Below are 27,437 nucleotides of genomic sequence, written 5' to 3'. Positions count from 1 at the left end.
TCCAAGGCCTCGTCCCTTCTTGCTTGACATGGGATACACTGTGTCACCTCTGCGGCTTTGCTCCAGCACTTCTACATAAAAGGGGCCCCTTCCTCCTTACTTGGTACTTTGTAAATTTCTCTCCCCTGCCAAATCCTCCCCAGCTTTCCGTGAGGAGCACCGTGCTCCCCTTTGCAGTGCTCTGGTCTTGCCGAAGACTCTGCAGTGAACACATAAAGAGAACACCGTGGTCTCGCGCTAGGGCTCCTGTGCCTCCTTCCCGCCCTTCCTGCTCGGTACTCCCCACACAGCACACTGTTCACAGAACATTCACAGCCACCACAGACCCTCATCTGAGAAAAGCTTTCTTTCATTACCCTAAATACAGCTATCCTCACCACTAATCCTCTCCACAGCTTCCAAGTGTCTTGTCTCCGCTCTCTGCCTTATTTCTCTTTCTTTAAGATCCATTTCATTTTTTAATTGTGTGTATATGTGTGGGTATGTGCACATGAGTGCAGGTGACTGTGGGGGACAGAAGAGGGCATCAGATTCCCCTGGAGCTGGAGTTACCTAATGTGGGTGCTGGGAACAGAACTTGAGTCTCACAAGAGAGGTGTGTACTCTTAGTCATTGGGCATCATCACTCTGCTTTATTTCTCAGTGTGTGTCATTTCAAGTATTCTATGTCTCCATTCATCTTATTTATCTGGTTTACTTTTTGTGTCTGTTGGATCATAAGAGTATTTTGGGATTTTATTCACCTTCTACAGATGGCAAACAGTAAACACTTGCCACACATTTGAAAAGTGTGTGGACATCATGCTGCTGTTTTCACATACATGTCTGCTCCCTCTTTCCCCTTCTGGTTCCTTCATTACCTGGCACAATGTTGGGTACAAAGACAGAGGTCACAGATCCTTTCTGAAGCGAAAGACTACACGGATGAATAGAGTTGGCCGTGCCTTTCCTAGCACTGACATGGGAAGGAAGTTGCATCTTTACCCAGGGTGGACTTTGTGATTCCATAAGTCACGTCTTTCCAGATGCTCTAGTCCCATTGCTTGGCTGCAAGAGAGGAAGATAAAAACCAGAAAGCCAAATTCAAACCTCGAATAAAAGAGTCAAATCAAAAATGACAGCAGAAATGACTGCAAAGCAGTTGAGCAAGAAGGCCATGCCACCTTGTGGGGGCTGGGAGTATTTTACAGCCCTCAGAACTGAACTCTACAGAGAGCGGCCAGAATGAGGGAAAACCTGCACCGCTTCTGTGTGTTTTGGGTTAAGCACATGGTACCTGGTTTTAATATTGAGAACTGACAGAAGGCATTCTTAGAAATGTAATATATTCTAACTGTTTTACTCAAAAGAATGAAGCAGCGTGCTATGAGGGTGTAATTTTTAAATAAAAAGTTATCTTCCTTATCACGCACTCTGCCCTTTTTGTATGTCTAAATAAAGGTATAGATGCTCAAGGGGGAAATGCATTCTAATAATAAGTGAAACCAATAACAACTGTTCTGATGAGGCAGGCTTATGAATAATCCGATGTTTCGATGCCTATGCAAACTTGTACCAACCCAGAGCTTAAAACTCAATTCATCCAAATATCCTACATGATTTTTAAGAAATGGGGTGGGAGAGTGAATGGCTCGGCACATACTGTTCTTGCAGAGGGTCCAAGTTTGTTTCCTAACACAGTGTCTAATGTCTGCTAACCACCGATAACTCCAGCTCCAGGAGATCCGACGCCCCCTTCTGGCCTCCTCAGGCACTGGCATTCATGTGTGAACACACACACACACACACACACACACACACACACACACACACACACGCTTTAATTTTTTTAATCTTAAAAATAAAAGAAGCATGATTTTTTCCCAAAGAAATTCTCAATAATACCCAAGAGGTTTCAATGCCTCCATCTGTATAAATGAGTTTTTCTGTATTCCAACAAGAATTTAGAGGAGAATATGCCAAACTAAACACTTGTGCGTGTTCCTAGGCATATGAAGTAATATAGGGCCTTTTAGAAGGTTATAAAATACAATTCACTTTTCTTACTGAAAGAATTGTCTATGGTCCCAAATTAGAATCTTAGACCAGAAACTCTAATACTGGAAAGTACCTTTAGCTGAGGCAGAGAGGGTGTGCTGACTCATTCCATGAATTCTTACGCTGTTATATCATTTCATGTCCTGTTAACCTTTGTCTAAGAAGTCACCAAACATCAACACAGAAAACCTCTCTCCTTGACAAAACATTAAATATATATATACACATATATGTGTATACATATACATACACACACAAACACACACACACACATATATGAAGTATGGCGGGAAAGGGTCTTACAGATCATTTGAGTTCAAGACTCCCAACAGGCATTTGCGGTACTCTGTTCCCAGGGGATGGTAAGGTGCAATCCCTGGAGGATATTAGGGGGAACACCACCCTCCAGCTCGGCTGGACTCTGTGACCACATGTCCTTTCGCAGACTTCAGTACACGGATCTGCACTCGGAGGGAGAGATGACTGCATTTCCTGCTTTTCTTTATCCCAAGAGTAATTCTTGTCTCCCAATTTCACAGGCCTAAGGCACACATCTGAGGAGCTGTGCTCTAAACCTGCTTCTTACATTGTCAAGAAGGACTGATACCGAATCAGTACATAACTTGCCCAACCCAACAAAACTAAAATCCAACAGCACCGCAGAGCCAGCCTTCAATTATTACTGATCCCTCAATTCGGTAACTTTTTTTTCATGATGTCATGTGGCATTCATTCTTTCCAAATTGCCATGATTCAAAGTGAAAAACAAAATGTTCACTCAAAAAGCACTATTCAAAATCATTTTTATGTTGGGTTTTATATGATCGGTGGCTATGAAAAGACCCAACACCCGGAGATCAGCTCCACCCCTAAAGCTGAGACTTCTCCAGTGACATCTTTGTGGTTTCCTCAAAGTGAGACCACTCAGTAAGAATAGCAATACAAATGAGTTTGATAAACTATAGCATTTCTGCCTCTCTGGGGCTTGAACCCAGCTGTGCAGTCAAATGAGTTGGCTCTAGAATGTTCATTTTGAGAAAGTATCCTTGACTACAGATGAAATGATTCAAATATTTAGAGAGAACTCTTCATGGTTACTCAGTGATGTGGAAAACCATGGCATTTACCAAAAATACAATGGCCTGGCTCTGGCTCCCATGAGAAACAGTGGAGCAGGGGAGGAGGAGGGTTGTGGGGTTGCCCGCAGTCAGTGTGGGGGATCTGGACCCTGGAAGAAGGGGTGGGCGAGTGCCCTGCGGCATCTATAGAACCTTCCGGAGGTACTGGCCTGGAGACCCAGAGCCAACCTACAGATGATTCTGGACGCCTCTTCAGAAAGCAAGGGCTGCAAACTCAATAACTATAACCAGAGCTTCAGTATAAAACCTGCAGGGACCCTGTCTCTGCATTCAAGATGCTAGGTGCCTACTGAGGTCATGTGTTCCCTGAGAAAGCTTTACATGGCACTCTTGTTCTCTGTGAACCAAGGAAACTCAAGATTACATTCTTAACATTCCTAAAGCCTTTTTTGTTTTTAATGCAAAAACTGCATAGAGGGCTGAGCTGCGGCCTCAGACAGTAGAGCACCCATGGCCGAGACTGATGACCAGAGATCCACTCTGGAATTCAGATGGTGGACGGAGAGAACCAACTCCCACAAGTTGTCTTCTGACGTCCACACATGTGTAATGCTGTGTGTGTACCCACATAACACACACACACCATGAATAAAATGTAAAATAATAGTAATAATAATAATAATAATAATAATAATAATAATAATAAAAGCAAAATGGCTGACAATTTGAGCCCTGAAGCCTGCTGTAAGAAGTGTATTAACATTGTATTGTGTTTTGTTTATCTATTAGTTTATCATTGTACACAACTGTGTGCATTAGGTGTGTATCATTTCTCTCAGAAGCTGTCTTGCTTTTTCTTTTCCTGAGACAGGGTCTGGAGTCCCAGGCATCTGCCTGTCTCTGCCTCACTGACTCTGGGATTGCAGTTACATGCCACCACCTCTGGATTTGGGCTTTGTTCTGTAAATTCTGGGGTCTGTACTCAGGCAAGCACTTTACCCCAAGCCAACTCCTGAACACTTACTGCATTTTAAGCTGTTTCAAATTCTTATCTTTTTTTTTTTTTTTTTTTTTTTTTTTTTTTTGGTTTTTTGAGACAGGGTTTCTCTGTGTAGCTTTGTGCCTTTCCTGGAGCTCTCTTGGTAGCCCAGGCTGGCCTCGAACTCACAGAGATCTGCCTGGCTCTGCCTCCCGAGTGTGGGGATTAAAGGCGTGCGCCACCACCGCCCGGCTCAAATTCTTATCTTAATCAAATGTTGCAACTGTACAATTGCCCAGTTTTCAAGGGAGACTTCTCAAGTTTCTGTCAAGCCAACTCTAATCAAAGAAACACCAAAAAATAGGGGGAAAGATACGCTGGATATTAAATCTTTTCAGCCCTCTGATTCTCTTAATGTATATAAGATATTTTAAGGCTTTGAGCGCATATAAAATTTCATGGCTGTCTTAATATATATACAGGCTTGAGACAGATGAAAGCTCCCATCTGAGTGATATAGACCCCTGCGCCCACACACCGTCTTCAGACAAAACACTCGAGACTAAGTTTAACTTTCCAAATTAAAAAAGAGAGAACGGGAGAGAAGCTAATTCAGTCCTGCCAGGATCTGAAGCTGAGATTCTGAGCAGTTTTCCGTTTTGCAAATCTGTTCTCAAGCTTTTGAACACACTCGCCTCTGTCGGGAGTTCTCACATGGAATCACATCCCAGCCCTATTCTGCTGCGGACATAATGAGTTGTCACTAGTCAAAGATACGTTCCTGGAGGTGGTGACGGCCAATAGAATGACAAATAGGTGGACAGGGAGGCTCATGGCCCACATTAAGAAGATCAGGTTAGGGTGGATCTGGAGAGATGGCTCAGGGGTGAAGAGCACTTGATGCTCTAGAACAGAGGACCTCGGTTCCATTCCCAGCACCCACATGGAGGCTCACAACTGCCTATAGCTCCCATTCCAGGAGATCCTATGCCCTCTTCTGGCCTTGACAGGGTACACATACATGCAGACAAAATAAATACACTGAAAATAAAAATAAAGATATTGGCTCCGAGGAGGAAGCAGGGTCCTATCCAGTGCCACGATGTACCGAGTGGGACGATGAAACCCACACACAGCAGGGAGGTCTGCCTTGAGCTCTGAGGAGAAAACATGGGCCCGCCCACAGACCAGCACTATTATGGTGAGCAAATGTATGGTGTGCAATGGGAGAGAGAGACAGAATGGTTCATGTCTTGTGGACAGACAGAAGCGTATCTGAAGAGGTAAAAGCAGGGAAGAGCAGGCTGATGTGTGTGACTTAGTTGCCACCCAGGTCATGGTAATGTCTGGGCCTGGGCTGCCGGGGCCCACGTCTGGGTTCATGGCCCTGGATCTGTATTGATACCAGGCTCCTGATACCACTGAAGGCCAAGAGGGTAGGGCTGTACAGAGTTGGCACTGCCCCTCACTGGCTGCAACACTAAGGAGAACTAGCCCTGGCCCTCACTGATTGATACCCTCAGGAGAAAGGGCCCTACACCTAGCCTGTGCAGCACAACAGAGCTGACTCTGTTTGAGGGGGCATGGGCGAGCTGGTCCTGAGGGTGTGAGAATGGGAGAGCAGGTAGCACCTGCCCTGTGGTGATGGAAAGATGCCTCCCCTTGATCCTCACCACCTGCAGCAGGTGGGAGACCTGACCTGACCCAACCCTTCACCAGCTGCAGCATTCAGGAGAATGAGCCCTGTGCCTCAACCTGGGCACCGAGGTAGAGTTGACCCTGTAGACAGGGGCAAGGGTGAACCAGCCCTGAGGGCATGAGAGGGGCATAGCAGGTTCTACCCCCTTGTCTGGAGTGTGGTGCTGGGGACACGGGAAAGATTGGTGGAGGTGTGGGTGAGCCAGCCCCAAAGGTGTGAGTGTGGGAGAGCTGTCCCCACTCCTCATCTGTTCATCTGTCGTGTGGAGGCATGGGTGAGGTTGGCCCTCACCCCCTCACCCCCTCGCTGTCTGCAGCAGAGGAGGGAGCTGACCCTCGCCCTCACCAGCTGCAGCACTCAGGAAAGCACCCTGCCCCTTGTCTGGGCAGCACAGTAGAGCTGACCCTATGGACAGGTGTGCAGGTGAACTGGAAACACGAGCCTGGGAGAGGCCCTGTAGCTGAAGATTTCCTGTGTCCAGCCCAGTCCACAGCCGCTCAGACACAAGTAAACACACGGAGGCTTATACTAATTAAAAATGCTCAGCCATTAGCTAAGGGCTACCACTGACTAGCTCTTACACTTAAACTCAGCCCATTTCTGTTAATCTGTATGTCACCACATGTTCTGTGGCTTTATCTGTGTGCCATTACATGCTGCTCCCTGGAGGGCAGGCTGGTGTCTCCTGACTCAACCTTCCTCTTCTCAGAATTCTCCTTGTCTGCTTATCCCACCTATACTTCCTGCCTAGCTACTGGCCAATCAGCATTTTATCTATCAACCAATCAGAGCAACACATTCACAGCACACAGAGTGATATCAACAGCAAGGCCCCATCCCTCACCTGCCATATGGTAGCATGGAATGGGGAGAGACCCCCTTTGCTGCCTGTGGTGGATGGGAGAACTGGCCCTAAGATCATAAGAGTGGGAGAGCCGTCCTTGTCCCTCACCAGCTGCAGCACTTGGGAGAGTGGCCCCTGTACCTCACCTGTACAGAGTAGAGCTGGCCCTGAAGGTGTAGGTGTGGGAGAGCCAACCCTGAGGATGTGAAAGCAGGAGAACCGGCCCTGCCCCTTGCTCATCACTGCAAGGGGTGAACTAGCCTGGGCAATGCTGGAGGGGAGAGCTGGAGGGCTGACCAACCCTGCAGCTACCCAGGCCCAGAACCAGGCTTATCAGTTGGCCCACCCTAACACCCACCCCATCTGTGATCTGCTGGAGCATGTGAAGGGGCCTGACCCACAGACCCAAAACTGTAAGACCTCCATGTAACAGGGCAGCAACAGGATATCCAAGAGGAGCTCCAGTGAGGGCCAAGCATCGATAGTGTAGCAGAAACCAGAGGCCTCGAACCAAGAGACTCTTTGCAATAAACACTTACAAGTAAAGATAGGTGGATAAAAGGACATACTGCATGACTCACTGTGTCACACTGCAGCTTCCATGATGAGATTGTTTTTCCTTTTTTTCCCTTTTTTCTCTTAAATTTTCTTGTATTTTAGTGGGGAGGTTGCAAGGGCAGAGGGCAGATACAAAGGGACAGGAAAATGAACAGGATTGAGATGTATGATGTGAAAAACACAAAGAATAAATTATATATATATATATAATTTTTATATATATTAATAAGAGAGGGTATCTCTGTGTACTCCTGGCTATCCAAGAACTCATTGTATAGATCATGCTGGCCTTGAACTCACAGAGATTTCTATCTCTGGAATGCTGGGACAAAAGTCATGAGTCAGCACTCCCAGGAATAAACAGAAAAAAAAAAGTCTTGTGTTTCAGGGAGAATTAATTCATTTTCTTCCTTCCTTCCATTTTTATTTTTCTTTTGTTTATTTGCTTGTTTGTAAGCCTGTCTTTCTATAGTCTGTTCATGGCAGGGTCCTGTTACGTAACTGTGGGTGATCTGGAATGCACTATGCAAAATAGGCTGGCCTCAAATTGATGGTCATTCTCCTGCATCAGCCTCTCAAGCAATTACAGACATTTATCACCACTTGTGGCTGAGAATTATTTCCTGGTTTGGGGCCTCTGAGAAATCTGAACTGAAGGAAAGTGTGGCCAGAAAGAGTGGGGACTTCTCCCTGAAACTTGTCTGCCACAGGGGCAAGAAGACGAATGTATCACTAGACACCTCACGATCTCAATATTGATCATAAGTTTGCTACAAGTGACTCTTCAGTCCTGCCCTTTAGGGAGCAAGAACAAAGGCTCACTGGTACAGCGGCACATGCCCAGAGTTCCAGCTCTTGGGATCAACAATTCTGGGCCAGTATATGATTACATTAAGTTAGGTAGCCCGACTCAGAAAGACAAACACCGTGTGCCCTCTCACAGGCAGACCTGGACTTGTGGGTGTGGGTTCAGATCTCATGATGAGACAATTCCTGTGAGTTGGGCCAGGACTTCTGGCTAAATGCTGCTCTCCTGCTGCCCGTGAGGTAGGGGCTGCAGACAATACGTCTCATCTCTTCCAGGCACCTCTCTTCTTAATGTAACACTGGGTAAACAGCTGAACACACAGCTCACTGAACTTCACTTTCTACCAGTCAGAAAACAAAATTCAGGCCGAGCAGATGGCTCAGTCAGCAAAACACTTCCTGTGAAGCATAAGGACCCAAATGTGACATAGGTCCTGATGTGATCCCCAGGACACACACACACACACACACACACACACACACACACAATCTGGGTGTGTGGAGCGCCATCATTCCAGTGATGGGGAGGCAGACACAGGTGGATCTTTGGGGCCCGCTGGCCAGACGGTCTAAGAAAATCATTGAGCTCCAGGTCCAGTGAGACGCTGATTCAAAGAAAATGCAGATGGCTTCTGCGGAATGGCACTCGAGTCTGACCTCTGGCAGCAGGTGTTCAAAGGGAGACATGCTTGCCAGCCTCCAGCTAGCAAGCTTGTTCCGTGCTTTGAGATTCTATCCCTGTATTCAAAGACTTCAAAAACTTCCTTGGAAAGATACACACATGCACAGACATATGCACATGCATACATGTACACACTACACACACACACACACACTAATGTTCCCAAAGTTCAGATTTCTGTGTTGTTCCAACTGGACCCTCACAATCATGAAATAAGAGCCACCTTGCAGGTCTAAGGAAATATCCTCCATGCTCTGTTTACTTCTGTTCTTAAACCATTGGCCTTTGTTCCAGACCATCTTTCCAGGAAGTTTGTGCCACTTTGCATACAGAGACTGCCCCTCAGAGCACACATGAGTTTGCCAGCTGGAGGTTGCCAACAGTGTCTGCCTCTGGACAAATAGCAGGTATGCTTATGGAGACTATACATCACTTTAGTCTCCAAAATACTGGCTCCTCCCCCCGCAACATGGTGCTGTCTGGAGCCACCTGGGGCTCACCAGTCACCCTGTGGAGAGCAAAGCTTCAGGAAGTATCTCAAAGATGCCATGCCTGGGACTCCACGTACTTGGTGAATAATAAGTTGCTTCTTGTCTCTGACCCAGGAGTCTGGTGTCTTCTAGCTGCATCTAGGAAACCCGCAGTGAAGGAAAATAAATTCTCCGACCCTTCCTGGCTCCTTAATATCAGACAAAGGTGTGACTTCTCCAAGGATTTAAGAAGGAAGGGATGTGTGTGCCTTCCACTATTTTCATTGTAGCTATTGAAAAAAAGGTATAAGATAGGAAAAATATCACGGGAATGAGTATAATAGAGAGGGAGGAAATGCAATAGTGATTATTTCTGAATTAGATTCAGAGCCTTTCCAGTGTTCAACTCCTGGCACCCATGTGAGAAAACGCATAGCCACCCCTATCTCCAGATCCAGGGGCCCTATGCTCTGGCCTCCACGGGCACCTTCACATGCATGCACATACCCACACACAGCTGATGGCTTCAGGAGGAGGACAAATGTCTCCTGGCAGATCAACCACACTCCAGTGTCTGGCCCCTCGTCTAGGAGTATATAGGTAGCACAAATTGGAGTAGGCAGGTTATTAAAAGGGGGGGCATGAAGTGGGGGGTAAGGAGTAGAAGTAGATTTGGAGGAGTTTGAGAGTAAATATGCTCAAAATACACTGCATAAAATTCTCAAAGAATTAATAAAAACTTTTTCAAAACTCAGTGTGAAGGACCCATGTCTGCACAAAGTTGAGATGGCTCAAACTTTATGAAATTTAAAGTCTTTGTTAAAATTGCTAAATGAGATACTTAAGTTGTATCCAGCTGGGTAGAAATACTCAAGCAAGAAGTATTGCTTGAGATTCTGAAAAATATTGCTGGAGAGAAAAACAGGTTTATGGATCTGTCATATAAATCTTATTTTTTTTTTTCTTTAACTGAGTGGAACAAAATATATTTCTTTCCGATAATCAAAAAAGACAATCTGTAAAACTGCTTTGCAAACCTATTTACTCCCCCCTCCCAGAGATGAAACAAATTACTTGTACACAGTGGGCTTTGTCAATATTGTCAATTCCAATTAAATTTAACTTCATAGGGAGGAGCAGGTAGCAGTTAACTCTGTGCTCAACTCTCTTTAAACATGTGCTTTCTTTTAATATTCCCTTTACTAAAATGGAGCAAGATAAAGTGTCTTGATCTTGTGGCCTCTTGGGCCATATACATTATATTTTGTCATTGAACATCACTTTTCTTTGGGGCAGAGGATAGTGCATGGGGCCAAGGCCTCATACATGTGAGGCAAGCTGACCTCTATTCCCAGCCCAAGCATATTTCTCAAAGACAAACGATGAACATCTACATGAAATGTCTTGTAGTATTCCATAGGCTGGGGTTGTATTGTCCATTATGGCAAAATGATCTAGTTTAAGAATCCAAAACTTAGGGGAAGAGTAGACATGAATCAATCACAGCCCTGGAAACTCTTTTGAGTCCATTGTCTGGGTATTGTTTCTCCTCTCTGACAGCCTGTAGCTCCAAGCTTTCGCCAAGCACTGTAGCATCATTAGCTAAGATGGAAAAACACTGGGGAGAGGAACAGTATTTGGGGTTGGCGCATGTTTCTGTGCATGTGTGTTTCTCCTGAGGAAGTCCAAGGAATATCTCTATCTATAGCTGCACTCAGCCTTCTAGGAGTATAATTTCCAGTGGTGAGATCTCATACAAAAACTATCCAGTAACCCCAGCAGTGGTACCACTTGCCTTTAATCCCAGAACTTGGGTAGCAAAGGTAGGCAGAACTCTGAGTTCGAGGCCAGCCTGGTCTATTGAATGAGTTCCAAGGGAACCAGGGCTACACAGAAAAACCCTGTCTTGGAAAAAGAAACATTATCCAGTATATAATTTATTGTAGAATGATAGAAAGAATAATAGATGATAGGTGATACATAAATGATAGGTAGATAGATGGGTAGACAAAGAGAGAGATGGTTGATATATAGATAGGCAAACCATAGATGAATAGATAGATATAGGATAAATGATAGACAAATAATAGATTGATAGATAAAAGATAGATAGATAGATAATAGATAGATGATAGATAGTTAGATAATGATAGACAAATAATAGCTTGATAGACAGAAGATAGGTAGATAAATGATAAACAGATGATAGGCAAATGACAGATGACATATGAATACATGACAGGAGATAAAGATGATGCATGGTAAACAAATAACAGTTGAAAGAGATCACAGCTAAATGACAGAGAGATGATAATTATATAGAAAATACAAGAAGATACAGGTCGTCAAAGCTAACCCTGGCCTTGAGAACAGCTGCGGAATATGACACTCTACACAGGGAACTTCTCAGTACCGGGCTGCCCTAGACCTGTGCAGTGAAGGATGGCCTGAAACTTGTGAGCCTCCTGCCTCCCCTTTAGTGCTGGGATCAAAGGTGTGTGCCACCACACCCAGCCCTGAGAATGTTTGCTTTCTAAGATAGGGCAGTTTGTTGAATGTGGTGGTGTCTGCCTTTAATCCCAGCACTGAGGAAGCAGAGGCAAGTGGATCTCTTTAGTTCTATTACAGCCAGGGCTACAGAGAGAGGCCCTGTCTCAGATGAATGACAGTTTGGGGGATGAGAGATGCCCCCACTATGGAAGTCACAGATGCTTAAGGAGTGTATTTGGCTCATCACATAATCAAGAAGGAAGTGGTTGAGAGAAGCCCAGGTTTTCTCTTTCTTGACCATTTCCTCCATGGTGGGCTGACCCAGACCTCCACAGTGTATTTAGCTCCTGCAGTCTGAAGATTCTCATGTGGTAAAGTGGGAAGGTCAACCCAAGCGCCTGTGTTTGTACAAAGCAAATCTAAGTCAGCCAGGCCTGAGGTTATGCCTATTGTCATCTACTCAGCAGGAAGGGGACTCTTTTAGCCAAACTGTAGACTTGCTGCCCCAGAACACTCAAAGGGCAGTGGGGAGGTGGGGTCAACTAAAACAAACAAATAAAAAAAAGCAACAAAGCAAATTTCTTAAAAACCTGCATCTTAGATTCTGGAGTCTCAGAATCTTCCTGAGAATAAGCTGCATCCCCAGTAAATCCAACTGGCGCAGCTCTGCGCCACTGAGCTCCATTTCCTCTGGGCTGTTCCCTAGGGAAGCTTTCAAACTTCAGCCCTGTGTGGGAGGGTGCTAATCATAAAAGAACTGCAGTATGTTGAGGCTTGAACCAACCTTCTCTTTCCTTCTTTGTACAAACAGAAAAACTGAGACTCACAGACTGACTTCTGGCCCCCTCCATCTGCCCAGATCCCAGTCACATTGGCTACTACGTTATCATCTCTTGAAGGTGATTGCCTTAGAAAATAAGTGCTTGCCACAGCGACCTGAGGTGCTGAGAATACGTGAAAGTTGAGTCCAACCCAAACAAACTGTTGCTCTCACCTTCCCCAAGGCTCAGAGAACACTGTAGAGGACGGTGTAGAAATGACTTAAGAGCCGGGTGATAGGGAGAAGGGCTGCAAGTGCCATCTTCTAGACATGACACAGCCTGTGAGATCACAAACTCACAGGGGTGACAACAGTTACTGGCACTGGGCCTGCACAAGACTGGCCCTGCTGATGGTCAATCACGGGTCTGCTGGCCACCAACTCCGGGGACCTGGACAAGTCTTTGATTCTGTCTTCAGTGTGTAGCCAGCAGTGAACTCAGCAGGCCCCAGGGGATGGGCCCAAACCTGTGGTCGGTCACACAGACAACACTGGTCAAAACAAAAAGATGTGAATATAAGAAAGAGATTTTTAGGGTAAGAGGAGATTAGCAAGGGTCAGAGAGAGATAAGAGGATGGGGTAAGAGTAATCAGGATATGGTGTGTGCGTGTTTGTATCTGTGTGTCCGTGTCCGTGTGTGTGTGTGTGTGTGTGTGTGTGTGTGTGTATGAAAGTGTCAAGGAACAGATTTAATTAATTAAAAAAGAAAATATTAAGAGCCATGTGTGACTTAATATTGGAGTCCAACCTACCAAAACTATTTCAAAAGAAGAAACAAATTGTCATTTCCATGAAGACTAGAAATGATGAGCTCTAGCAGAAGAGGGAGATGCGGGCAGAGGGAACACGGTTGAAAAGAGAGGGGATTTCTCATTTTTGGTGGTTTGCCATTCTTTGGGCTGAGAGCAAGGGAAGTACAGTATCAGACTCTCCTAAAATAAACCATAACAGACTTTTAAAAAAAATAGCCCTAAAAGAGCACTTTGTTCTTTTCCTCTGAAGCGAGTCCAAAACCAACCACAGTGAAGACAAAGGCGCTGGGGGTGCAGAGTCTTAATCTGGGTCAGTTTGGACACTGCGTGACTCGATTTAATTTAACGCAACAAACTCTGGTGGAGTGTGTGCTATGTGGAGAGCATCCACTTTTTTGTCCTGTGACTTAACTCCGCAGGTCAGAAGTGAGTTGAGCAGGTGAGGGGATACTCAGAAGTCAGATTATACTTGACCCTGACTCGCTGGCATCGGATGGAGGTGTGATGCTGGAGGGGGAAATAGCAGTGCAGTGTCAGTGTTGTGACTTCCATTATATACTTTACTTAACATTTACTGAGTTAAGGAGTCCCGGCCCCTTGGTGTTGGGAGCGGGTCTAACAAGAATTTGAGTATATATGTATGTGTGATTCTCTTGATTACTTCAGCACCACACTCAAAAGCCACCTCTCAATTACTTCAGTAATTATTAAGTAAGATATAACACTCCCTACTTAAATACACAGGACAATCCTCCAAGGGACTCAGTGGAAATGCCCCCAACTCTAACAGCAGCATTAAAGGCACCTCATCTGTGGTGGTATTGTGTTCCCCAAAATATTGTGTACTCTAATAAATTTATCTGGGGTCAGAGAACAGACAGCCACTAGAAACAAAGGCTAGAAAATGGTGGCACTCACACCTTTAATCCTAGCATTCCAGAGATAGAAATCCCTCTGGATCTCTGTGAGTTCAAGGCCACATTGGAAATAGCCAAGCATGGTGACACACGCCTTTAATCCCAGAAAGCCAGCCTTTAATCCCAGGGAGTGGTGGTAGAAAGCAGAAAGATATATAAGGCGTGAGGACCAGAAACTAGAAGCTTTTGGCTGGTTGAGCATTTGGCCTGGTTAAGCTTCAGGCTTTCGAGCAGCAGTTCAGCTGAGACCCATTCCAGATGAGGACTCAGAGGCCTCCAGTCTGAGGAGACAAGACCAGCTGAGGATCCGGCGAGGTGAGATAGCTGTGGCTTGTTCTGTCTCTCTGATCTACCAGCATGGACCCCAATAACTTGCCTCAGGTTTGATTTTATTAATAAGAACCTTTAAGATTCCTGCTACATCTGGCGCCCAACGTTCGTGTTACGAATTCATGAAAAAGCTGTTTGCCTGTGGCCTTGTGAACCCCAGCTCAGGCCCAAGCTACACTCAGGCGGTTGTGGTGGCACACACCAATAGGATTTGCTGAAGGAGACAGAGGCAGTAGGATCCCGAGTTTGAGCCGGCCTAGGAAGCTTGGGAGAAGCTTTGGCCTGGACTGAGCCACAAACAGTTGTGGGACCATGGAAGCAGTGGTTACTGCTCCACGTTGCCAGCTCCTTCTCATCATGTTGGTGACTGCGGTGATGCTGCTACCTGGGACGAAGGGTTTATTGCTGCTGGTTCAGAGAAGAATTGCCAGGACCATCATGTTACAAGAAAGCATCGGCAAAGGTCAGTTTGGAAAAGTTTGGCAAGACAAGTGGTGGGGAGAAATTGTTGTGAAGATTTTCTGTTCTAGGGAAGAATGTTCATGGTTCTGAGAGACAGACATTTATCACACTGTGATTGCTTCAAACCACAGAGGAGGAAAAAAAAAAAGTCTGTGGGAAACCATGACCACGCCTAACAGTGACTTTGAAATCCTCAAAAAGATGACAGGATCCTACAACCATGATTCCACATGGACTATGATAAAGCCATTAAGCTGATTAACACCATGGAAAAATCGACTTTGGACTACAAACTGGTCAGGACAATTTCGAGAGGACTAGCTGAGATGATCCAGCCTGACAGACTACTTGAACAAGGACTTGAAACAAACCCTGAACTTTCTTATTATGCAGAGACTGGACAAATTATACAGGACTTGATGATTAACCCAAAAAATTTCTTTTTAAGATTCCTTAAAGATATCTTCACCCCTAGAAAGCAAAAAGAAAAAGAGAATATAGATATGAGATAGATCATCAAATCTACTCTGAGAAAAAAGATAAAGAAATAATAAGATAAATAGGTAGATCATTGAATCTACACTGAAGAAAAGGGGAAGATATAAAAATGACAAAAGGTAGACTAATGAATCTATTATGAAAAGAAAAAAGATAGAATATGGATATGATAAGATAAAAAGGGAGATTATGGAATCTACTTTTAAAAAGGAACTACTTGTTTTAAATAAGATAAGTAATGAAAATTTTTTGGTCTGAGTTTATCAGATGTTACTGGACTGGACATTGTTAATATATATAATGGAGTTTTTTGTCTGGATCTGTCAAATGTTAATGGACTAGACATTGTTAATGTAATCTTGACTGTATATTGCATATACTTATTGAAGATAGTTTTTCTTGTATTGGTTATAAGCTTTTTTAATTTTAGACAAAAAGAGAGGAAATGTGGTGGTATTGTGTTCCCCAAAATATTGTGTACTCTAATAAATTTATCGGGGGTCAGAGAACAGACAGCCACTAGATACAAAGGCTAGAAAATGGTGGCACTCACACCTTTAATCCTAGCATTCCAGAGATAGAAACCCCTCTGGATCTTTGTGAGTTCAAGGCCACATTGGAAATAGCCAAGCATGGTGACACACACCTTTAATCCCAGAAAGCCAGCCTTTAATCCTAGGGAGTGGTGGTAGAAAGCAGAAAGATATATAAGGCGTGAGGACCAGAAACTAGAAGCATTTGGCTGGTTAAGCATTCAGGTTTCTAGCAGCAGTTCAGCTGAGAGCCATTGGGATGAGGACACAGAAGCTTCTAGTCTGAGGAAACAAGACCAGCTGAGGAATTGGCAAGGTGAGATAGCTGTGGCTTGTTCTGTCTCTCTGATCTACCAGCATGGACCCCAATAACTTGCCTCAGGTTTGATTTTATTAATAAGAACTTTTAAGATTCCTGCTATACTCATCCAACTCATCTGGAGCAGGTAGGAGCACCAAGTTTCTGAAGGACATTTTAACCTCCACATGCCTAAGATGATTTACAATTACTATAGTTTGGATTTGTAGACATAAATGAAACAGATAAGACTTGCAACCAGGACAGTTCTTTGAGTTTTGAGTTCACAAAGTTGATGCCAACTGCCTATGCAAGTATATATTCATTAACATGTTTCTGTTATTCTTTAAGATTTATCTCTCTATATGTGTGGTCTCCGGTGTATCTATGGGCACCATGTGTGCCCAGGTACCTAGGGAGGTCAAATGAGGGTACCTGAATCCCTTGGAACTAAAGTTACAGGTGTTTGTGAGCCACCATGTGGTTTCTGGGAACCAAACCCTGGTCCTTTACAAGAGAAGTAAGTAATCTTAATTGTTGAATCAGCCAGCCAGCCCCGTGTGTGTGTGTGTGTGTGTGTGTGTGTGTGTGTGTGTGTGTGTGTGTGTGCATGTGTGCGTGTGCCAGGTGAGAGACTCTTGGGCTTGATGGTCAGTCAGTTTAGCCAATCAGGAGGCTCCAGAACCAAGGTAGAGAGTAGTTGAGGAAATACCCTACATGAACCTCTGTCCCATAAACAGGCACACACATACACAAACAAATATGTAAAAACAAATTATTGTCGTAGGAGTTTATGCTTAAGTGGCTGTCTTGATACTTGTATGAGATGCTATATTCATTTAGCACATTGCTCCCCCTATGACAGCTAGGACTTTACAGATATTAACAAAGGCCCATTCAGTCTCTGAAGTACAAGATGACAGACAGTGTGGCCCTCATCAAAGGATGGAAGAAAGTACTCCAATACTGAGAACTGATCACTACAATAAGCAGATGGCTCAGTTCAGAGCTGCATGAGACCAACAGGTGGGAGTCCAAGAGCTCCTACCCCAGGACACTGGCACCACAGTCTGCCTGTCATCATCCCCAGAACATCATCACAAGTTCAAGGACTTACATTGGGCCATTATTGGTAGCACTTGTATGTAATTACACTCAGGGGGTCCAGGCAGGAAGATTGACAAGAAGTCTGGGCTACATGAATACCAGGCAAGCCTTCACCATAGACTTCAACTCTGGTCAAAGGAGAAAAAAGGAAGAATTCATATTGTAAGTGTAAGGAGGAATGGTATACATGTGTGTGCATGTGCACCCGAACCCCCCCCACACACACACACACACATCTTATCAGTCTGTTCTTTTCTAGTCCAAAAGATGAAAGAGGACTTTTTACTCTCACCTCATCAGCAATCTCAACCAATCAACACAGAGTGCCAAGGAGCTACGGTCCCTGAGAGATGGGGGTCTAGTCCTGACAGCCTTTAAAAAAAAAACTTTCTTGGCCCCTGGTTTCATTCTGGAGTATTAATACTATGAAGAACAAGCTGGGGTCTGTAGCTAGAAGTTTCTCCAGTCCTGCCTTGCCCCACAGTTAGGATGAATCTCTTACCTGTGTCCTGCAGCCACTTGGTCCCAAGTAAACACAAAGAGAATTGTATTACTTATAAACTGTATGACCCATGGGTCAGGCTTCTTGCTAGCTAACTCTTATAACTTAACCCATCCCATTTCTATTAATCTGTATGTTGCCACGTGGCTGTGGCATTACCAGTCTGTAGGGATCTTGCTCCTCAGGTGGCAGGCTGGCATCTCCCTCACTCCACCCTTCTAGTCTTCAGTTTGACAGAAAGTCATCCCACAGCAGAAGTCATGTAAGCATGCCATCTGGGCTTGCATACCATGCTCAAAGCTCTGAATTCAACACCAAGTGCTGTACAAACTGGGCATGGTACTATACAACTGTAATCCCAACATTCAGGGGGTGGAGGCAGGAAAATCAAAACTTCAAGGTCCAGAAGGGCAGGAGAGCTGCCTGTGCCTGCCACCAGCTGCAACACTACAGAGAGCAGGCCCTGCATCTCGTGTGGACAGCACAATAGAGCCAGCCCCATTGGCAGAGGTGTGAGCATGGAAGAGCTGTATCCATTACACACCTGTCATGTGGCAGCATGTGAGGGACAGAGATGTCCCTTCCCCCATCAATGTCTGAGGCAGGTGGGAGAGCTGGCCCTGAGGTCATAAGAGTGTAAGAGCTGTCCCTACCCTTCACCAACTGCAGCACTTGAGGTGGCCCTGGTGGTCTAGGTGTAGGAGATCTGAACCTGAGGGTGTGAAAGCAGGAGAACTGGTCCCTCCCCTTGCTCATCACTGCCAAGGGTGAACCTGCTCAGGCAATGCAGGAGAGCTCACCCCAGTGGTGAGGACCAGAAAGAGCCAGAGGACTGATGAACCTTGAAACTACCCACACCCAGAACCAGGGTTATTGGTTGGTCCACCCCAACATCCACCCCATCTATGATCTGCTGGAGCATGTGAAGAGACCAGTCCTGCAGATCCAAAGCTGCAGGATCTCCACAACATAGGACAACAGCAGGATAACCAGGAGGAGTTCCAGTGGGGGCAGAGCATCGAAAGTGTAGCAGAAACCAGAGGCCTTCAACCAGACCAATGGTTCTGCAGTGAACATTTGCAAGTAAAGATATATGGACAAAAGAGTTTACTGCATGATGTGGTGATATATTGTGTACCCTAATAAACTTCGCCTGAAGATCAGAGAACAGAACAAGCCACTAGATTAAACATAGAGGCCAGGCAGTGGTGGCACACACCTTTAATCCTAGCACTCAGGAGGCAGAGATCCATCTGGATCTCTGTGAGTTCAAAGCCACCCTGGATTACATGAGATTGACTCAGTCTAGGAGAGAAAGAGAGCCAGGCAGTGGTGGCACACACCTTTAATCCTAGTACTTGCGAGTCACACACCTTTAATCCCACCACTAAGAAAGTTGAGACAGGAAATAATATGGGTGGGTAGAGAAAGGTATATAAGGCAAGAGGAGACAGGAACTAAAGTCTTTCAGCTGAGGAAAGATTTTCAAGCTGAGGAATCCTAAAGAGGTGGCTTATTCCTTTGTCTCTCTGATCTTTCAGCATTCACCCCAATATTAGGCTCTGGTTTTTTTTTATTAAAAGACCTTTTGGAAATTCATGTTACATCTGTTGTTCAACTTTTGAGGCACAAATTTATGAAAAAGCCTCTTGTCTATGACTTTGCAGTTGACTCAGGCCCAGACTTGGGCTCCAAAAATGCTGGAATTAGCCACTTTTGCACACTTCCCCCATGCAGACAGCTGGATCTTTTGCTTCTTTCCTCTCCAAGTGGGTTTTGGCTTTCTCTGGGCCTCCTCCTCAGGCTGCTTCCACACCATCATCTGAATCATCATTGTCAGCAGATTTGGTGAGTCAATTGGGGTTTCTTAAAGGGAGGAATTAGTTAAAAGAAAATTTTTCCCCACATTAAAAAATGGAAAACATTTTTACAATGGAAGGCATTTGGTCTCTGTTTCACTCTACATTAAGTGGTCTGAAAATGGAACAATTAAATGAGAGGGTAATTAATGCTGATGGGATAGATGTCAATTATAAACATTATTTGTTTGGTCATTTTTTATCATTTAAAAAAATTGGTTAATATGAGTGCCAAGATAAAGGTTTTAGAAAAACTTGTTAAAACAGATCATAGAGATATCCAGACCCAGACAGAAGAATTTAAAGGGGAACCAATCTCAACATTGCATTATAAGGTTACAGAGAAACAGTCTAAGGCTTTTAAACAGCCAACCTTAATCTATACAGTAACCTTACAGGAACTACCCAGTGATAGATATCCTTAAGGCTGTGTAAGAGCTGACTGGGCTCCTGTGCAAATGTTAGATTTGAGGAGATTCAAAGAAGCAATAGTCTCATATGGCATCCACTCATTTTTTGTGAAACAGATGTTAAGCTCATGGTTAACTTGTAATAGAATTATCCCTCAAGACTAAAGATATTTGGTTACAGCAGTCTTAGAGGCTGGTCCCCAGTTACAGTGGAGGATCTGGTAGAAGGATGTAGCTATGACCAATGAACAAGGAAACAGAGCTAGAGGTATGGAAATTTGGCAAGATCAACTTCTTGGAGAAGGCAATTGTGCTTATATACAAAGACAATCTTTATATGATGACCACAGCCTGGCTTTATGCTGTATGGCAGCCTTGAATGCTTGGGACAGAATTGTAGAAGTAGGAAAAAAATTGAGTCATTTACAAAAGTTATACAGGACCCAAAAGAAACCTTCACTGATATCTTACAAAGACTGTCTTCAGCAGTAATAGAATGATGTCAAATTCAGCAGCTAGACAGATAATAATTGAATCTCTGGTTTTTTGAGAATGCTAATGCAAAATGGTTATTAGGCCATTAAATCCAAGATCAGCACCCTTGGAGGAATGGATCTGAGATACAATTAATATTGAATTTCTTGACCATGATGATGTTTGGATAGGAGAGGTGGTTTCCAGAGGTTTGAAGAATAGTAACTCAGTGTTCTGAGTTACCTCTGATTTATTAGTGTTGGTTTGGTTTTATGGGGAGTGGGGCTGTTGTTTTGGGTTTTTTTTTGTAAATGTTTCAATGTGTAAACAAGGTCACCTAAAAAGGGACTGTAAACAGGGCTTTCCTAGAAACAATGTTTTCTCAAGGAATAATCCCAACAAAATGCTCCTCCCTTCTGGATTATGCAGAAGGTGTGGCAAAGGCAGACATTGTACTGATGAATGTAGATCAAGAAGGGACAGAGAAGGTAATCATTTGCCTTTACCACTGGGAAACTCCCTGAGGGGCCTCTCAAAGGCCCCCATATCAAATTTTTTTCTGTCACCATGGAAGAAACTCCTTCCATGATCAATTAAAGAACCTAATGCCTATTGTAACAAACCATACTACTCTGGATAATAGAATACCTTTAGAAAATAAAACTTTTGTTTTAAAGAGGAACCATAAATCAAAATTGGTAACGATTATTCAAGGGAAACTCCCCAAAGTTAGGATTGGGGAAGGATTTTGTTGTTGTTGTTGTTGTTTTTCAGGAAAATGAAGGCTAAGGAATCTGAAGAACACTGGACAAATGAGACTTTTGAAGAAAAGAACAAATCATCTAGAAAAAAATGTCCCAAGAAAAGAATAAATTGGCCTAATGGCATATCACATATCTAACAGGATAAAAATTAATGAGTCTTCCTAAATATTTGTTTCTGCTGTTCTCTACAGATACATAATGCAAATGGTCTTTATGTAGTCCAGTTCAATTAAAAATTAAAGCTGGCTTTGGAGTTGGAGTGTGGCTTTCTCCTTCTCTAAACCCAAGCATGCTTGTTAAAAGAAAATTCAAAATCTCTGGATCATGTCAGAAGAGCCACCTGATATAGGACAGAAGAAAAAACATAATTAAGGAACTATTCTATTGCTATTAATCTCATGATCCTTTGGTTTTATTTTGACTCTTTAAAACTTTTCTTAAAGTATGAATTTTATATCAAAATTTATAAGACTAATATATATATATATATATATATATATATATATATATATATATATATATATGAGTACTAGAGGAAAGAGGTGGCTTGTTCCTTTGTTTCTCTGATCTTTCAGCATTCACTCCAATATCAGCCTCCGGGTTTTTATCAAAAGACCATTTAGAAAGCCATGTTACAGAGTGATTCACTGTGACACACTATAGCTTCCATGATGAGATTTTTGTTTCTCTTTTTTTTTTCTTTCCTTTTTCTCTTAATTTTTATTTGGAGGAGGTTGTGCTACAAAGGCAGAGAGAGGATACATGGGGACAGAAAATGAATGGGATGGAGATTCATGATGTGAAAGACACAAAGAATAAATAAAAAGTAAGTTAAAAAAATTAAAGGTCATCCTCAGCTACACGGGGTGTTTGAGGTCAACCTGGGCTATGAGAGACCTGTTTGTTTTTTTTTTTAATTTTTAATGCTGTAAAGAACTTTGAACCCAGCTTTGTTGGTCTAACTAATTGAGAGATTGTCCTTAAGCAAGTGTGGCTGGAAGGCAGAGGAACTTAAGACTAGCCAGGACCGACACAATGTCAAGTTACAGGATGTCTCACAGGGATGCAGTGTTTAGGAGGAATCCTAGGTCTGTTCCAGAGGGCTCCAAACAAGGAAATGTGACTTGTCACAATACCACGCCCTGCAGGCCTATGCCCTGGTGTCTGACTCTGCGTTTTCCAGCATCTTCCTTTACACAGGACTCCACCACCCAGAAATAAAATGCTCTCAAATTCTGTTTTTTTTTTTCTTGCCTCTTGATAGAGCTAAAATAAAACCCAATTATGGATGAAAGCAAGAGGGAGCACCAAGAAAGAAACAAACCTTTAATTTTTATTTCTCAACTGACACACAAATCTCAACTGTCTAGTTCTTACAGCGATTAGAGAGACTTAAACACTACAGAGGGAGTGTAGAATTCCTAGGCTGGTAACAAGAAATGAGTACTCCTTACAAAAGATTCCTTAGGAAGGTGAAAAACAATTTTGGACTATCTCAAATGCTATTAACATGATTCTGACTGCAAGGTATCCAACGTGGAAACAAGCAACCGCCTGCAAAAGATTATCCTTCTGGATGGCACAGACTCCAAGTGGGTTGTCAAAGGCTTCGTTCCTTCTACTCCGACTTCATCTTCCACTCCATGTATCCTTTTCCCCCTTTCTGTTTGGTCAAAACAGGGTCTCTCTGTAGCCAAAGCTGGCCTGGAACTCACTGTCCAGCCAAGGTGATTTCAGTTCCATAATTCTGCTGCCACCTCCCAAGTGTTGGCTTTACAGCAACCTGGTCTATATCTCAATTTTCTGAGTTACCTCTGATTTATTAGTGTTGGTTTCGTTTTGTGGGGAGGGGGCTGTTGTTTTGGGGTTTGTTTGGTTTTTGTTTTTGGATTTTTTCTTCCAACTAAGCCACTTAGGTCTGACTCAAACAAGTTTCCCAGGTTAATTTTGAAAGTATTAAATTCAGTTCACAGTTAAGAAATAACAATAAAGTCAAGGCCACACTGGCTTTAAGCAAATCTTGCAAGTTCTTATGGTTTGAGAGTGAAATGTGTGGCCTGACTGTATCTCGGCTTCAGAGGCTGGGAGGGTGGTGTGAGTGGGCAGATACTGAGTTTTATGCATGCCTTGTAGGCACAGGGTGAAGGGGGTGGCCATGTGTGAAGAGCGGGGGATGTGCCCGGCCCTTTGAACTTCACCCTGAAGTCACTCTAGCATGGCTTCCTCGGCCACCCTGACACATGAGTTCCTGGCAGTTGGACCGAGAGGTCATGGGAGCTGGTAGGGAGAAAGTAGGGGCAGCCAGCCTCAATTGGAAGTCAATTTCTTCTCTTTCTAAGCCCACCCCACCTTGCCCCAAGCAAGTCTTCCAAGAGCAACATCGTGTCTACTACTGGGAAGAGCTTTCTCCCCCTTTATCTCTTCCCAGGCTGAATTTAATGTCAATGTTACATCCCAGACTCTTGTCTTTTGAAGAGAAGTCTTTGTATTAAATGTCTTCATGTCTCCTCGTGATTTTCCTTTGCAATAATTTTAGCTATGTGAACATTTATCTGTTTATTCTTCTGGGTTGTTGTATCATGTTTGCATTGCTATAACAACATACCTGAGAGATACTAACTTTATAAAGAAAAAAGTTTATTTAATATACAACTTTGAAGGCTGATGGTTCAAATGGCACAACACAAGCTCTGGGGAGGGCTTGCACCCTAACATATTGAGGGTGCAAGTGTATTTCTATGCATGTTCTCTCTCCATTTCCTCCTAAACCCACCAGAATTTGGTTCCATCATGGAGGATTCGCCCAAATGAACTCCTCAAATCAAATCACTTCCCAGGGGCCTGCGTAGAACAATGGTAGTCACATTAAGTTTCTGTTTTCTTATTACCATTGATGTAAGACTTTGGGAATTAAAGTCCTGCCTTCGTTAGGGATGGACAGACCTATAACTGCCCGTTGCTAGACCATTTTCTCCCTGGAGGGAAGCAAAATGAGCATTATTGGATCCTTGAGTCCCAGCCCCAGGCAGAGGGTGTATGTTAGAGCAGGAGGAGCCCAATCAATGACTGTGGCATGCACAGCTCTCCACTTGCAAGTATCAGTCACATCAACAAGTTGTTTTTCCCATTCTTGTATTCTGCACACCTTTGGATGGGTTATACTTCTAGAAGTCAACTCTGGAGGGGACTTTTGGAGAGATGGCTCAGTGGCTAAGAGCATGTACTGCTCTTCCGTATGACCTGAATTCAGATCCCAGCAGCCACGTTGAGTGACTCACAACTACCCCGGGGGAATCCCACATCTCTGTTCTCCACATGAACTTGTGTACTGTCTGCATGAGCTCCTGTGTGTGCATGCACACAGAGAGAGAGAGAGACAGACAGACACACACACACACACACACACACACACAGAGAGAGAGAGAGAGAGAGAGAGAAGCAATGCTCAGTCAGTAAAGAATTCACCACCTGAATTCCGTTCTCAGAACCCCTGTAAAAAACTGAGTGTAACGAAGTATAGTTACAAGTCTATCACTGTAGAGGAGGAGATGGGGTGACAGGGTGACCACCAACCCAGCCAATTGATGAGCTCCAGGTTCAGTAAGAGACCTTGTCTCAAAAATATAAGGTGCAGAGCAATTGAAGAAGACATCCAACCCAGAATAGACCTCTCACCTCCACAGCAGACACAACCCCCACCCCTGCACAGTAACACTGTATTTACTGGGGTCTCAATAACTGAGATCTTCCTGATGGACAGGGAACTAATGACATTATAAAAATGATTTCATGTAATTACCTTACCACTGTGAAGTACATGATATTATTATTTGTACATTATTGGAGAAGCAATCAAGGCTAGGACACACCTAGGGATGAAGATCTTGGTGTAGAGAAAGGGGGGGCTGGTGAGCAGGGTAGAGGGACCAGCGGGACGGTGAAGGGGGTATCAACCAGTGTTCCCACCTCAGTCTGCCTATCTAGACCATTCAATAGCAATGTGCATCTCTCACATGCTGCTGCTACATTCCACAGCTGAGTCCCCTGAGAGCCGAAGAAGGAGATGGGCGGGAAGAGCCACACGAGCTTGTGGTGATGTATTATTTATAATCTAGGAAATAAAGCCTGCCTGAAGATCAGAGGACAGAACCAGCCACAGAGTCAGCCACAGAGGCCAGGCAGTGGGGGCACACACCTTTAATACTAGCACTGGAAGGCAGAGGCAGAGATCTGTCTGGATTTCTGTGAGTTCAAGACCACACTGGGCTACACAAGATTAGTCCAGTCTAAAAGAGAAACAGAGCCAGGCAGTGCTGACTCACACCTTTAATTCCAGCACTTGGAATCACACGCCTTTAATCCCAGCACCAGGAAGATGGAGACAGGAAGTGATATGGCTGGGTAGAGAAAGGAATATAAGGCGGGAGGAGACAGGAGCTCACGCTCTTTCAGGCTGAGGAGTTGGTGAGGTCAGAGGGGGTGGCTGCGGGTTGCTTTGCTTCTCTGATCTTTCAGCTTTCACCCTCATGTCTGGCCCTGGGTTTTTATTATAGGACCAATTGGGATTTGTGCAACAAGAGCTAGCTCAGCAGCCACTGCGTTCAGTAACTATGAAACCCACTGTGGTCTCCCTGCCTGTGAGAGGTCAGCTGAGACCTGGGTGGTCAGAACTACCTGTCTGAGACTCTGCTGGTCCAGCGAGCCTATGATTCTGTTTCCATTTCCAATGCCCACACAGGCTGTACTATACCATAAGGAATTTTTTTAATGCCATCAAGGTAAGTCAGGATTTGGTGAGTAAAGAGCTAATGTGGTGCTCTGAGGCGACAATGTTCTCCTAGTTTCTACTTCCCATCCTTGAAGCAGTGAAGAGGTAAGATTTGCTCAGGGAGATTCCCTGGGGTTTGTCTGTAGCACTTGAACCCTGTGACACCAAGGGAACTCGCGTGAAGGGCTGCACTGAGCAGCTCTCTCCCCTGTAAAACTGCACTGGTGATCTGGGTGTGGGTGCTCTTGACTGTAAGCATGGCACTGCAGTCACTGCAAGTTTATGGCAGCATGGACTACACAGCGAGTTCAAGACCGGCCTGTACTACAGACTGAGCATCTTTAAAAGGAAACTAATGAGGAGAGAGATGGCCCAGCAGTTAAGACCACATACTGCTCTTACAGAGGACCTCCATTTGGTCCCAGCACCATGTCAGGCAGTTCACAGCAGCCTGTAACTCCAGCTTCAGGAGATCTGATGCCCTCTTCTGGCCTCTGTCGTCACTGCACCCACATGAACACACACATACATACAACTAAAAACAAACAAAAAAAATTAAATAAATTTTAAAACCCTGCTTATGTTAAGTCTTGACAGCAACATTTTGTTCTAGTGTAACTCTTTAAGAGTCGCTGAATGTTTTTAATTAACAGGACTAATTATTTTAGTGTAACATAAAATTAATGGATGAGAAATGTATTTGAGGCATAAAGACATTTGAAAAAACAAGAAATTTATGGAGGGAGAGATAGATTCTCATTATTTTGAGTTCTGAAAGGTTTTTTGTTTATTTTTCTTCTAAAAGTGTTTTTGGGGATATTTTGTTTTGTTTTGGCTATGTATGTGGCTGTTTTGCCTGCATACATGTCTGTGTACCTCTTGTGCCCCTGGTGCCTGAGGCCAGAAGATATCAAATCTCCTGAAACTGGAGTTACAGATGATTTGAATGACCATGTAGGTGCTAGGAACCAAACTCTGATTCTCTGCAAGAGCACCCAGTGTTCTTAGCTACTGAGCCATCTTTTCAGCCCCAAAATGTATTAGTTTTTTCAAGTTCACATGTACTAGTAGGTTTCATTATGGGGTCTTCACACATTATCAGTGGAGTTTCTTTAGTCAACAATAACAGAGTTTTTATATTAAAACGATAAGAAAATTCTGTGTTTTTATAACTGCCTATTATTTTCACTGAGTTTTATGAGACAGGGTCTGACTGGGCAGTGCACGCTGGCCTGGACTCTTGTATTACAAACCCCTGGATAGCCTTGAACTCAAGGTCCTCCTACCCCAGACTTCC

Source organism: Peromyscus leucopus, chromosome 3 (assembly GCF_004664715.2).
Source record: "Peromyscus leucopus breed LL Stock chromosome 3, UCI_PerLeu_2.1, whole genome shotgun sequence".
NCBI classification, from domain to species: Eukaryota; Metazoa; Chordata; class Mammalia; order Rodentia; family Cricetidae; genus Peromyscus; species Peromyscus leucopus.
Note: the sequence above shows the minus strand (reverse complement) of the source record.